At 39.1% G+C, this 12,007-nt stretch overlaps 1 protein-coding gene across 11 annotated transcripts in view; it reads left to right on the top strand.

Annotated features, from left to right (window-relative positions):
- SGMS1 (sphingomyelin synthase 1) overlaps positions 1 to 12,007 on the top strand; it is a 301,381-nt gene that overhangs the window by 241,963 nt on the left and 47,411 nt on the right. The window contains exon 1 of one of the 11 annotated variants that reach the window (XM_055081267.1): positions 5,131 to 5,153. The exons of the other annotated variants lie outside the window; for them this stretch is intronic. The gene's annotated coding sequence lies outside the window, so the exon portion shown is untranslated. Of the gene's footprint in view, positions 1 to 5,130; positions 5,154 to 12,007 lie in introns of those variants that run through there. 11 annotated transcript variants of the gene reach the window in all.

Raw genomic sequence — 12,007 nt, 5'->3', positions numbered from 1 at the left:
TGTCCTATAGATATCAATTAAATCTATCTGGTCTGTTGTGTCATTTAAAGCTTGTGTTTCCTTATTAATTTTCTGTTTGGATGATCTGTCCATTGGTGTAAGTGAGGTGTTAAAGTCCCCCACTATTATGGTGTTACTGTTGATTTCCTCTTTTATAGCTGCTAACAGTTGCCTTATGTATTGAGGTGCTCCTATGTTGGATGCATATATATTTATAATTGTTATATCTTCTTGGATTGATCCCTGATCATTATGTAGTGTCCTTCCTTGTCTCTTGTAACTTTCTTTATTTTAAAGTCTATTTTATCTGATATGAGTATTGGTACTCCAGCTTTCTTTTGATTTCCATTTGCATGGAATACCTTTTCCATCCCCTCACTTTCAGTCTGTATGTGTCCCTAGGTCTGAAATGGGTCTCTTGTAGACAGCATATATATGGATCTAGGACAAGACAGTTTTAAAAAAGAAGGCAGAGTACAAGCCAATTTGAAGAACACTGTTAAATAAATAATAGTCCAGGTAATATAGCAGGTAAATTGGGGCACAAATAAGTAATGTTTGGGAAATGGGTTCTGAATGATCCTTGAGCAGGCCACACATCACTCCATTGCAGCCTCTGGCAACGGGATGAAGCCAGGTAGGCAGTGACCTGTAGATGTCTCTACAGATTCTGCTAGTGGGCTGGTTAGGAGCTCAAGGGCCTGGAGAAACTGGGAAAGTCACTGCCTGTTTCTAGTCAGGTTTCCTGGGAACATGCTCCAGACCTGGGTAGCCCCATTTCTATAATTGTGTTCTTCTGTGGGTCATGTTTTTACTGCTTGCAAGATCAGAAAGAGAGAGGATTAAAAAGTCTGCATTGTAGAACCCTGTCTGTATTCAAATTGTGGACAAAAAGAGAAAGGTTTAGTTTGGTGACCATGTCGGTCTTGGTTGGTGGAGCTTTCTGAGGAATGCCCAGGCTGGGTGAGTCTGCTGTGAATTTTGTCACTTACACAAGCATCAGGGTTAAGGATGAAGGATGGTCTCAGCTCTAGGACAGAACAGCAGTAGCTGCAGGGGGCTTTGGAAGGGAGCAGGGAGCTGCTCTCCCGATTCTTCTTCCCTTCTGTTTTTCTTAACTTTTATGATTACCAGAACTGCCACTGCCAGGAAGGTTGGGGCAGGTCCCAAGCAACATGGGTTTCCAAAGAGGGAGAGGAGTAGAAATCCCAAGAAGATACAGCTTCAAGAGAAGGTGAATTTCATGACCTCCTGGCTTGGGCAGCTGATCCCAGATGGACGTTTATATTTTAAAAGACATGTGTAACTCTGGACTTGAGAATTCTTTGGTAATCATTTTTCCCTTCCCTCTTCTTCACTTTCTCCTTTTCCTCTTGCACTCTCTCTAATCTTTTTAAGTGCAGACTGGTATGTGATTATTGAATATACACCATGTATAAACAAGTGAAATTCCCTCATTCACTCCAGTTCTCCATACCAGTTCCCCCATAGCCTCTGTGTTGTATATTCTTCCAGACTTTCTATGCTTATGCATACACATACACATGTACAGCAAAATATACACATTTTACTACACAGGCACCTTAATCAGCTAAGCCATGGAGCCTGCCTTGAAATATATACATTTTAAAATGAAAATAATATGTATTTCTGTATCACAGACACATCGATATCTACAGATACACCTCATTCTTTCCTACAGCTCATTCTTTGAAATGACTGTGTGGTATTCTGTTGTGAGGAGGTACCACTTTTATTTATCCATACCACAATGAAGGATGCATTTGGAAATTCTGCTGTGTGAAGAGGGCTGCAGGGAACCTTTTTGAATGTATGTCTTGACTCAGTTGTTAATATTTCTGAAGCAAGATTCTTAGAAATGGAATTCTGGAGCATAAAGTATGTTACAGATTTTGACAAGTAGTGTCACATTGCCTTACGTAAAGGTTGTGGCAGTATTAACTAATTTTTTTAAATTGTTTTTGCCTTTACTGAATTTTAGCATATATTATTTGTAGTTACCTCCTGTTTCACACTTTGAGCACTTTTTGTTCCATATATCCTACCTTAGCATGTTCTCTTTGCTACACTACCTGGATTATGAATTGTCATTGTCAGGGATACATAGTGCTTTAAGAGTAGGTTCTCAATACAGTAATGAGCTTTAGAAACAAAAATAAATGTTTCCAATCCTTCATTCATTCATGCATTCAACAAATATTTATTAAGAGCCTATTCTGTGCTAGATGTTATACTAGGCCATTGAAGGTTTTAGGCCTATTTATTTTTACTCAAGTTTGGAGTATTTCTGAATAAAAGTTTCCAATTCATTCACAGATACTTCTTTGAATATTATTGGTCTTATGCTGTAATGGATTGGATAGGGGCAGAGAGAGCGTGCCAGCAAACATTCTTTGCCAGAGCATATGGTAGGATGGAATTGCAATTTACTAAGCTGAAGAAGGCATGCAAGAGGAGTAGGTTTGGAGAAGAGTTGGAATTTGGTTTTTGGTCATTTTAACCTGGTTAAGCAGGAACAGTGCTGTATGTGTCCCAGTTTCCCAGAATGCCTGTGACAACGCTTTATGCATAGTAGGTGCTTAATAAATGTTTGGTTTTATTTGGATTCAGTGATTTGGCTTTTATTAATATGTATAATTTTCAGTCCTTAGCTCTTCAGTGCTGGCTTTGTTTATGCCAAAAAGAAAAGCTCATTAGGAATATAAATAGAAGATAAATTTGAACTGTGTCTTCAGTGAAGTTGATGTGCCTATTGCCTTGCCAGAGTGCTTTGGTAATAGGCTCTCTGAATGCTGATCATCAAGTTCCTTTAATGAACAGGATCTCTATAATATATACTTAGCTCTATACAAAAAGAACTTAATTTAGATATGTGGATCTTTTATTATGTATGTAGTTTAATTCTTCTAGCGTAGGTGTGGAACACGATCAAATATGGAATGGACACCCATGGGACTTCCACTGTTATTTTATGGTAAGAATGTAGCTTTCAGAAATAATCTGGAAAGCCATTTTTGGCATATTAGGGGCTAAATTTTACCCCTCCCCATTACTGAGACATTGAGAGTTTCTTTTCCCCTAGATGTAGTACATCATTGTTCTTAGTCATTTTTCCAGTTTCAATCTTCATGACTGGTATTTGGTTCTTCTACAGATTAAATCCATATTTTCCCTTGCTCCTTGTTTCTCTTTTATACTGAAATAACTTGTGGCATTTGAAAGTTAAATTCTTTGATCTCACAGTTTACATCTTTACGTCATTTGACAAGATTCTGAAATTCTTTTAATGAGCTATGTCACCTTTTCAGGTTATGATAACATAATGTTCTCATTGTATGTGAAACTGACATTTTGTCAAATGGTTTAGGTGTTAATGCATACAGAATTTTGAAAGAAAATGAGCACTACATGATCTGAGCATTAAAAAACACAACTCAGGACAGTGATACTTACAGTTCTATTTTAGTGGCCAGGGCCTATTGAGGAATGAATAATTAGGGACATGGCATCTCCATGCCATGTTGCTCAGATGTGCCTATATTATTGTTCCAACCACTGTCTCAACAGCTAATGCAGATTAATGAACAACTCATCTGTAAAGGATCTGGGAGTTATCGTACCTTCAGAAGCATGTTGAGAAACATCTGTAAGGTTTCATATTTAGGCTCTGTTTCTTACTGTGACACTCTTAAAAATCTGATTAAACATACTACTAAGGAGGATTTTGATAACTTTGAAAAGTGTGAGAGCTTAATTTCGGGTGGAAAATAGCTGTGCATACAATTTGAAAAAAAAGTATTTTTGCTTTAATTATTGTATAAATGTGAAATTGTAAATTTTGTTTGAATACTTTTGGGTTTTTTGTTATAGCATTGACTCTGCATTTTCTTTTAATTTACTTATAACAAAGAATACAAATTAAGGAAACTCTCTGAGCCTTCTCTTTAGGCATAACAATTGGATAGCGATTCCTTTTACATGTTTAAGAAATTAAGTTCCTACAGGGCTCAATGTTATTTTCTTCTCTTACTAAAGTAAGTCTAAAAGGAAAAAATGGTATGATTAAAGGAAATATGTTTTCCCATCTGAAAATCCTAGCTGTATTTCTTTTCAGGAGATTTTTTTAAATTAATTTTTTGATGAAATGGTTTATGGATTTATTCTTTTTTTAATACTTGGGAGTTTTAAAGAAAATATATGAGTTTTATTGAGAATGATCTGGTCATCCCCACATTATGGAGAATCTGGGTTTAAGACCTATGTTTTTAGAATCAAATATAGACAGCTACCTTCCTTCTCTAGTGTTTATTTTTTCACTCATGAAACAGATATTTATATTGAGTGCCTACTGTGTGCTAGCTCTCAAGGATACAATAATGAAAAAACACAAGAGAACTTCCTTCCATCCTGGAGCTTCCGTTCTGGCAGGGCAGAAAGACACTCAACAAGTAAGATGATGATGTAGGTAAGAGAACAATCATGGAAGGCTTGGTGAAGAGATGACATATAAGAGTGGAGGCCTGAATATGTGGCATATATATTGTATTATGATGTATTAGTAACATGTGGATCAGAGAGAAGCAAAAGTCAAGGACAAATGTAATTTTTTGTGAGATGTACATTTAATACTTTTTAACATTTAGCTGATAATACCTTTGGATGCCAATTAAACATTGCACTCCCTTCAAAAAAAAAAAGAAGAGTGGAGGCCTGAAAGTTGAGTGGAAGCCAATAGTGAAGAAAGAATAGGGTGAAAGTGTCCCAGGTAGCTGTAACAGCATGTTCAAAGGTCCTGGGGTGGTTAGGAACTAAAAAAGACTAGCATAGTAGATGTGTAGTACGCAGTGGAGGTACTTAGTCATACAAAGGCAGGACGAGTCTTGTAAACTGTATAACAATAAGTGTGGATTTTATTCTAAGAGCAGTGGGAAGCACTGCAGAATTTCAAAGATGGGAAGCACACAGTTGAAGAAGTTCTCTTTGCCACCCTATGGAGAATGCACTTGGTGTTTGGACACAAGAATATCATTGAGGAGGCTGTGGCAGTAATTCAAATGAAATGTGGTATTGGCTAAACCATGGTGGTTGTATGAAGTAAAGAGAAGTAAATGGATTCATGAGGAACTTCACAGGTACAATTAGCAGAACTTAAACCCTTGGTGACACTGTTTTTTTTTAAAATTATGTTTCTTTTTCATCTTTGCCAACTCAGTAGCTGAAGAATGGCAGCTTGCTATAATTTTTCTTTTTCTTTTTCTGTTTTTTTTTTAAACTAGTGAGATTGATTTTTTTGACTTTGTGTGTGTGTGTGTGTGTGTGTGTGTGTGTGTGTGTTTGGCCTGTTTGTAATCTTTGTTTAAAGTCTTTTCCTTAACTGATTTTTAAGAGCTCTTCATATTTGTAATCTATGACAGATTTAAAAAATATTTTGTCTGGTGTTGTTTGACTTTTAATTTCATCTATGGAGTATTTTGACTGGTATTTTTATGGTTATTTGTTTAAAGCTATATTTTATACACTTAGTGTCACGTGTGTTAATGTTAGAGACTTCATAAATGCCTGTGAACTTGCATTGAGTTGAGAGAACACTTTATATAAGACTCATTTTGAACTTAGTTCACTATAACATAACACAGTGATATATGTTCAAGCCTTTTTAAGAGCAAAGAACTTGGGACTTCCCTGGTGACACAGTGGTTAAGAGTCCGCCTGCCAATGCAGGGGACACGGGTTCCATCCCTGGTCTGGTAAGATCCCACATGCCACAGAGCAACTAAGCCCGTGCACCACAACTACTGAGCCTGCGCTCTGGAGCCTGCGAGCCACAACTACTGAGCCCATGTGCTACAACTATTGAAGCCCGTGCGCCTAGAGCCTGTGCTCGGCAACAAGAGAAGCCACTACAAGGGGAAGCCCACCCGCTGACTGCAATGATGAGTAGCCCCCGCTCACCGCAACTAGAGAAAGCCCGCACACAGCAACAAAGACCCAACGCAGCCATAATAAATAAATAAACAAACAAACAAATAAATAAATAAATTTATTTTTTTAAAAAGCAAGGAACTTATGTCACCTAATGCCCAATAGCCTATCTGTGCTCATTCAGATCTTTTAATTTTATCATGCCCTAAAAAAAAAGTTAACTAATTTTACAACTTACGTAATTTTACATATTTTTACATCACTGACTTAGTTGCAAGTTTCTAATTTTGTTGCATTAAGTTATAGTTATGGCATCTAGAAAATAAAGCTTATTACGTTTTTATGTAAACCAAAAATAAATATTTAAGTGATTGTCTTAAGGTTAGTGCTTCTGGTAAACTGTGTGTTTTTTATATATTTATTTTTCTTAATTTATTTTTGGCTGCGTTGGGTCTTCGTTGCTGTGCGTGGACCTTCGTTGCTGGGTGCGGGCTTGCTCTAGGTGCAGTGGGCGGGGGCTACTCTTTGTTGCAGTGCGTAGGCTTCTCATTGCGGTGTCTTCTCTTGTTGCGGAGCACGGGCTCTAGCGGCACGGGCTTCAGTAGTTGTGGCTCGTGGGCTCTAGAGCGCAGGCTCAGTAGATGTGGCACACGGTCTTAGTTGCTCCGCGGCATGTGGGATCTTCCCGGACCAGGGATCGAACCCGTGTCCCCTGCATTGGCAGGTGGATTCTTAACAACTGCACCACCAGTGAAGTCCCTGTCTATTCTTTAATTGTAGGGTTTTGTATTTCTTTGAGATCCTACACCCCAGACATGGTCTTGTTTAGGTGAGATTGCAGGATAGCTCAGACATGCAGTGTGTTGTCTGGAAAACTATGGAAATGGCCGTATTGCTAATTGTAGAGTCCCTAGATCCACGTTATAATCACATGGGTATAGTGTAAGGAGCATCAACTGATGATTTAGAAAACAGGGGTTCTAGTTCTTGCAATTCCACACATAGTTGTATTGCTTAGGTGTAGAGTCTCTGTTGGAAGATGTCTCTAAAATCCTTCATAGTTTGGGAAAGGTGCTGGGATGCGTCTTGTAATTTGATAGACTTTCTGCTGCGCCCTGGTGGTATTCTACCTTAGCCAAAGCAAAAGCTTTTACAGGTCCCTTTACAACCGGAGACTGTGCTCCAGTGCTGCCCAACTTGTTGGATGAGAAGCATCCCTTCTGTGCAGCTGAGCTTTGCTGCTGCTAACTATTGGTCAGTTGATAAAGAAGCTCAGTGAAGATGGGCCCTGTAAGTTCGAGAAGTTATCAGGTCGTTAGAACCAAGAAGACATGGTCAGTGATGCCCAGGGAAAAGTCGATGAGTTGATGGGTATTCATTTTTAAGAGATGGTATACTTGCTGTCAGAAAAAAATGCTTAATGTATTTTTTTTTGAGTGTGGAGATAAAGGTAAAGAAGACGTACACTTGCTTTCCCTGAAATCCAGGAGACCAGGGAAGGAGACTGGCACAGGGGTCCATTTGGGGAAGAAGAATAGAACATGGTGGGAACATGGACAGCACCTTCACAGCTACGACTGACCAAAGGATGCACATTTAGGTGCCGTCAGTTTAGAATTCACCCCTTCAGATGATCTCTAGTCTGAAAATAGTTTAAACTCCTCTAGCTGTCAAAATTAGTCTTAGAAATTTATTTGGGGACGTAGGCTTGAACTTGATTTCCCCTATCTGGGCCTGTGAGTTGTTGCCAGTTTTGCAATGTGGTGTTAGTCTCCAGGGTCATGGTCTCTAAATTAGCTTCCCTCTTACCTCAGTGAGTTAAATATGTTTTTATAAGTATAGATTTAGAAGAGATTAGGTAGACCTTTTCTCACTGAAATGGAATGGCTTTGGTTTCCCAGCCAGTGGGGATTTCTAATCCTCGGTAGACTGTAAAAACTTACTTCACTTTAGATAAGGCTTTTTATTTTACATTAATCAAGAAACTGTGTTTTCTCTCAGCCTGCTATTAATCCGTTACCAACACTAGGTAGTCCTAATTTAAACACCAAAGGTGTACTTTAAATTAGTTGTGTCAGTCTTCCAAAGTCCGTAGATTATTAAAAGTGGTGGTGCTTCTGAGTAAAATCATCAGCACGCATCTAACTAAAATCTCTAACAATTTCTAGGTAGTGGAAGCGTTCTGGGAGAGAATTTAGAAACTGAAATGTCACACCTTCTAAGACATTTTGGTGGTGTATGAGACAAGAAAAATATATTTGAAACCTGAACTGCCTTAGAAAATATGGGATTATGGTTACTGTATATAAAATGTATCTAAATTTTATGGTACTGTTATTCTCATCATTTCTTTAGTAGTAAAGAGGTACCATTGCCTATTACAATGGTGTGACTAAAACTTCTACATTTAGATACTGTAGGGAGGGGAAGAATCTTCCTCCTCCACCCATGTTATGGTCTCTGGCAGGGGCCCTACAAGTTAGACCGACAGAAGACAGATTAACAAGAGAAAAGTAAGCAAATTTATTAATGCTTGTGGCATATACACATGGGAACACTAGCCATGAGTAACTCAAAAGGGTGGTAAGAACTTGAGTTTATACAGCATCTTAACAAAAGAACAACACATTTTTAGAGTAGTGACGAGACAAAGGAAAAGGACTTTGAGCTTCTAGGGGAAGCAAATGTGAGAAAGCAAATGTCGGAAAACTAATGGTAGAGAAGGTCTAGTGTTACCAAGGTTTGTTATATAGATTCCCCCAGTGCCATCTCTGGGCTGATAAGTTTTTAGACTCTTAAAGTTGTCTCCAGTGATTAACTTCTGTCCTTCCTGGTAGAGCAGGGAGAGGGAATACTTTTACAAACTTATGTCCTACTTTTGGGCACATAGGGGGAAAGCAGAGAGCTTTTCCTGTATTTGCTTCTATTGTTGAATAGAATAGTTCGTATGCGCAATGCACAGTGAGGCCAAACGAAAACATTAGAGTGTGGAGCATGCTCAAAAAGCCTGAACTCCTCTTCTCCACGAAGAGTTTTTATAGGCAAAATTGGGGTTGGGGAGGAACTGCAGGGCGTGTAACCCTCCTCTGACTGGTTGGTGGTGAGCTAACAGGGTGCTGTTCCAGGAATCTCAATCATCAGCCTTCTGGTTCCAGCCAGTCTGGGGTCCACCACTTGGGCCCAGACTGAGTTATCATCCTCCACCTGGGTGAGGGCTCTAGTTCCTGCAGAAGAACTCTGAGGTATGTATCAAAGTATTATATGCACGTCCCCTGAGGAGGAACCAGGACCCTGCCCCATCCTGCACTGTTGTTTCTTTCTGTATTCCCTCACTCCCTTAATTAGTAACTGTTTGAATCTGCCCTTTGGCGCTCAGAGAAGGTCTAGGAAGCTTTCCTACAAACAAGAAGGGGACACGGAAAGGCTTTTCTGCCTGGGAGGGCCCCACAGCATCCAGCTTGGTTTCACTTCTCAGTTGCCTTCAGCTCAAAATAATCCTTACGCCGGAAGTAGCATATTCTGCTACCCTTCAATGCCAAAACCGTGGCTTTGTGCTTTAAGCCTGCAGTGGTCCTTGTGGTCAGGGACAGAAATACCAGTAAGGAAGGTCAGAGATGGAGATTGGCGGCTGTGGTTTGAGGTAAGATGGAGGAAAGCATAGCCAGGATGGTGAAAAGCAGGATGGGGCTAGAGCATTCTTCAGGGTCTCCTTTCCATTAAAAAATAAGTTAGTACAGAATAATAATAACAAACGTATTTTCAGTCATTGTTCTTGAATATGTGATGAACTCTCTCAGAATAGCAATTCATATCCCCTTGAGTTCTGAAAAACTTTCTTGAATGCTTTCTTTGATTATAACTTTCCTGTTTTTTCCTGTGCTCTTTCTTGAGCTCCTACTAGTCACATATTGAATTTTCTAGATGACTTTTTTAGTGCTCTTACCTTTTCTCTCAATTTTCCGTCTTTCTGTCTTGTTCTACTTTCTGAGATATTTTTTCCAACTTTATTTTCTAATTACCATGAATTTCCAAGACGTTTCTTTTAAAAATTCTCTGAATTTTTTTTTTGGTACCATTTTGTTCTTGTTCAATATCTTTGAGAATGTTAATAATAGTTTTTCTTAACATTATAATTTCCCTACTTAGTTTGTTCTTCCAGGTTCTTTTTTGTTTTAAGCTCTGGCTTTCATATTTATTAGAGTTTCTTCAAATGTCTGTTAATTTTGGTGGGGGGGATGTCCATTCTTATTGTGAAGAGGCACTTAAAATCTGAAAGCACTTTGCATGAGTGGAGCTTCTTTGTATGGATTTCAGTGCAAGATGATCAGTGCTCTTTTCTCTTAAAATGTCTGGAGTTCCCAGGGGGGAAAAAAAGATCTGCCTGGAAGTTTTCATCCTGGCTCCCAGTATTCTGGGTGTCTAATAAGGTAAAGGGCTAGGGCAGGTCTGATTTAACATCTGTTTGCAACTTTTACTTAATCCATTGTAGTTAGTATGATGGCCCTACTTTGAACTGTGTTCCTGTCCCCTGTTCTAGCAACTCTTATTTCCCTTTTCCAGACAATAAACTTTCAGTCTTCTCTGGTGTGGAGGACAGCTAGTTGTTCCACTGTGCAAAGTGAGAATCTAAAGGTAACTTTTTAAGTGGTCTTTCGACCAGTCCTATTTTTAGCTCCACCTTCACCTCCATTTTGCAAGTTATCTGCACCTCCAATTCCTCATTCTTTTTTTTTTTTTTTTTTTTTTTTTGTGTTTGGTACGAGGGCCTCTCACTGCTCCGCGGGCCTCTCACTGTTGCGGCCTCTCCCGTCGAGGAGCACAGGCCCCGGACGCGCAGGCACAGCGGCCATGGCTCACGGGCCCGGCCGCTCCACAGCACGCGGGATCCTCCCGGACCGGGGCACGAACCCGCGCCCCCTGCATCGGCAGGCGGACCCCCAACCACTGCAGCACCAGGGAAGCCCCCTCATTCTTTTAAGGCCTCTGTTACACAGTTTGCTGTTCATTTTTCCTCCTTACTGGCTTAGAGTTCTGTTTTCTTGGGATTGCTCTCAGTTACCACTAGTCCATGTGCTTCCCAACCTCCTAAACTAGTTCTCTTTTGTTCTCTTTGCTTTTTCTTTTCTTTTCTTTTTCATCCCTATATTAACATTTGAGGAGAGTTTTAAGAGGCGATGGAAACTAATGCACATGTTTAGTTAGACATCTTTTTTAAAATAAGATTTGTCTTTTGATGGAGTGGATTCCATTTTCCCCTCCTTTTCTCCCTGCAAAAAGACTATGTGGATGCTGGATTGCTTGAGTTTGGGGGATCTGAAAAAACCTGTCAATTGCCTTTAAACATATACTTTATATATTTGCTGATTTCCCTTCCTCTTATGACCTCCCTTTAACCTTTTGCTCTCCCTTTCATCCTGAGGTATCAGCCCACCACAGGCCAAGGAGAGAACCTGGGATTTTCCTGTATTTTCTTTAAAACACCTGTCTTTTTTTTTTTTTTTCCCCCTACCGTGTCTTATTCTTGTATTAATGTTTTAATTCTTTCTTTTATATCATTAGTATACTTACTTTACCACTCTTCAAACTTACTTTGTTTTCTCAAGTTCATGGTTTGGTAAACTTCCTGTTTGTCACAACTGCTAGCTTTACCTCTTGGTGGATTATTTCCTCATATGGTTTATACTTTTCAATTACTTGTTCATTCTTAACTGAGATTACTTTTTCCATGGGAAACCTGTGAACTCTTGCTTATTGAAGAGTCTCTAAGGGGCTATTTTGCATTTACTTCTCTTTTGTAATTTACATTAATTTCTTGAAGTTTCTTAAAAACACAGGATGGGAAAACATGGCTTCATCTTTTTTCCTAAGCCAGTGACTTTTTTCATAGCCCTGATTTACATTTATCATAGATACGTGCAGTCTTTTTAATTCCAGCTGAACAAGCAGTAAAGTGGAAGGGTTTTAGCTTTTATTTTAAAAAAGAGGAATAGGAAAAAAGGAAAGGAATGGAGTGAGGTGTGATGGAAATAAGAGCCTGTGTTCGCCTTTCTCAGGCTTCTTGGGG

The sequence above is a fragment of the Physeter macrocephalus genome, chromosome 20, assembly GCF_002837175.3.
Source record: "Physeter macrocephalus isolate SW-GA chromosome 20, ASM283717v5, whole genome shotgun sequence".
In the NCBI taxonomy this organism is placed as follows: domain Eukaryota; kingdom Metazoa; phylum Chordata; class Mammalia; order Artiodactyla; family Physeteridae; genus Physeter; species Physeter macrocephalus.
This window is presented reverse-complemented; position numbering and strand designations above follow the sequence as displayed.